Consider the following 2,993-nt stretch of genomic DNA (forward strand, 5'->3'; position numbering starts at 1 on the left):
TCTTCGGACGTCTTCTTCGGGGTCCCAGACAGGTATCCGGTCCCGGCGATGCGCCATATTTCGGCTCCGCCCACTTGATATATCGACCCCTCGTGAGAGCGGGGTACGAGGCAAAACAGCCTCTTCCACAGCGCAAAATGGGGCTTAATGCCCAAGAACAGCTCACACAGAGCAACGAAGCCCGCGATGTGCAAAATGGAGGCAGGTGTAAGGTGATGAAGCTGGAGTCCATAGAACTCCAGGAGCCCCTGGAGAAACGGATGTATAGGAAATCCGAGTCCCCTTATTAAGTAGGGGACGAAGCACACCCGCTCTCCTTTGGAGGCGTTGGGGGCGCTCTCCGCCTGCTTCCCACCTTTGTAGGTGGCCAGTCCGGCTCGAACCGGAACCATGAAGGCCGGGGGAAGATATCCCTCTGCTTGGAGCGTCACTAACTCGCTGTGCGGGATTGAGCATCTCCTCCAATCTCCTGGCTTAGGGCTGGGAGCGCGAGAAGAGGAGCGGCGTCGACTATCCATGTTGGAATGGGTTTGGTGTCAGATGCGCCTCGATGAGTGCTTGCGGGAGGAGGATGATGTGGTTTGGATCTGGATCCTCGCCTCTCTTATAGGCAGCTTATTTGCGCAGCTAGGGGGTAAAACATAAAAATACCCTGGCTTTTCGCATTCGTGTGACGCGTGGAAGAAAACCATTATTGGACGCGGAAGCCAAGGAGCGCAGCATTTATGAAGCAACCGGACACTATCCGGCAAACACATGGAGCATGAAGAAGAACCCGCCTTGCAAACGCCGAAGACAACATACGCGCCGGATTCGTCGTTATTGAAGCCTGGTTCGGGGGCTACTGAGGGAGTCCCGGACTAGGGGGTGTCCGGATAGCCGAACTATCATCATCGGCCAGACTCCAAGACTATGAAGATACAAGATTGAAGACTTCGTCCCGTGTCCGGATGGGACTTTCCTTGGCGTGGAAGGCAAGCTTGGCGATACGGATATGTAGATCTCCTACCTTTGTAACCGACTTTGTGTAACCCTAGCCCTCTCCGGTGTCTATATAAACCGGATGGCTTTAGTCCGTAGGACGAACAACAATCATACCATAGGCTAGCTTCTAGGGTTTAGCCTCCTTGATCTCGTGGTAGATCTACTCTTGTAACCCACATCATCAATATTAATCAAGCAGGACATAGGGTTTTACCTCCATCAAGAGGGCCCGAACCTGGGTAAAAACATCGTATCCCTCGTCTCATGTTACCATCCGCCTAGACGCACAGTTCGGGACCCCCTACCCGAGATCCGCCGGTTTTGACACTGACAGGGGGTGTTGTGTCATTCTCATCGTTCTTTACCCGCGTTACTCCCGCGCTCTATATTTGGACCCATCGAAGAACATATAGAAGAAAGATTACACACACATAAAGTATGTTCTGGACAGAGCTATGTTGGGCTTCAGCATGCGGGGTGGCTACATCCAATGCAAAAAAACAAATAAGGTCGGGCTCTGTTTCAGCCACAAGACTGACTTCTGTTGCACAGTAACCGACAAGAAGTGAGAATGATGGATTCTACGTCATCCATCTAATGATGGAGTAAGGAGGGATGTACAATCACTTTGCATGAAATCTTCAACCGATACCCATATCAAGAGAAGGGTCGAAGCCTTTGGAGCCGTGCCAGATAATAGACTTCGAAATGATTTCTACGGGATCCAGCAAAAGAATGCGTCCATCATCATGAAAGATGTCCTCGAAGAGAATGGGATGTTCTACGGTGGCACAATATCGCGAGTTGACGTCCGAACCCGCATTGCCCTATAGCGTCAGGACATGACGCCTTTCACTAAGCTTGCACTACTAGGGAAAAGCCTAGCAGTAGCGCGGGTTTTGGGTGTATCAGTAATGCGGGTGCCCACGCTACTGATACGGCGCCACAACTAACTTGTAGCAGTAGCGCGTGTTGACACGCGCTACTGCTGTACATGGTTAGTTATCGTGTGCGTTGCACACAACGCTATTGCTAATTATCTGTAGCGCGTCTTATACCCCGTGGTACTGCTATTACTTTCAAAAACAAAACAAAATATCGATCCCGTGCGTGTTGTCAATGGCGGCAGTGGTTCGATCCAGCGACGGTTGGGGTCGCCAGAGGCATGAACGGACAGCGGCAGACCAGATCCGGCAGTGGCTGTTGGAGAGGGCCCGTTTCTATGGAAGAGCCAGGCAGCGGCGTGGGGCTCCTCTTTCCGACCATGCCAGACAACTCCTGGTCATCCATGGCGACGACGTGCACGAGCATGGACATGGGAGGGTGAGTCAAACTAGAGGGAGAGAGAGAAAAGGAAAATCGAGGGAGAAAGGAAGGTGATGGAGGGAGCAGCGGAGCTAGTCGCCGGTGTGAGGTGCTCCGATGTGGTGGCGCGGGGCGGCGACCTCCTAGACATCGGTGAAGACCGACGAGCTCCTAGACGCCGGTGGCGCGAGGCAGCAGCCTCTTTCGGTGCCATGAAGGAGGAGGGGCGCATGGGAAAGAGGTCCATGTGAGAGCATATGGAAAGAGAGAGGAGAGAGCGGCGGAAGAGAGGAAGGATTTGGGGGAGGAGATGGGGATTCGGCCGAGGATATAGGGACTTCACCTACCTCGTACTTAGTAGTAGTGAGGGATATAAAACCGCGCTACTACTATCAACTTAGTAGTAGCGCTGGTTTATACCCCTCGCTACTACTATGGCATGTCTCCGGGGGCACGGTAGAGACCGCTTAGTAGTAGCGAGGGTTAAAAACCCGCGCTACTACTATCAACTCAGTAGTAGCGAGGGGTAAAAACCCGTGCTACTAGTAAGTAGCAGTAGCGAGGGGTATAAACTCGCGCTACTAGTAAGCATCTGCCTATAAGCTTTTCCCTAGTAGTGTTGGGTCCATCCTCTCAGATATGGACAGATGGGAAGAGTGCACTGCTTAAAAACAATGTGTCTGTTTAGTTACTTGTTACTTTGT

This window comes from Triticum aestivum, chromosome 4B (genome assembly GCF_018294505.1).
Source record: "Triticum aestivum cultivar Chinese Spring chromosome 4B, IWGSC CS RefSeq v2.1, whole genome shotgun sequence".
In the NCBI taxonomy this organism is placed as follows: Eukaryota; Viridiplantae; Streptophyta; class Magnoliopsida; order Poales; family Poaceae; genus Triticum; species Triticum aestivum.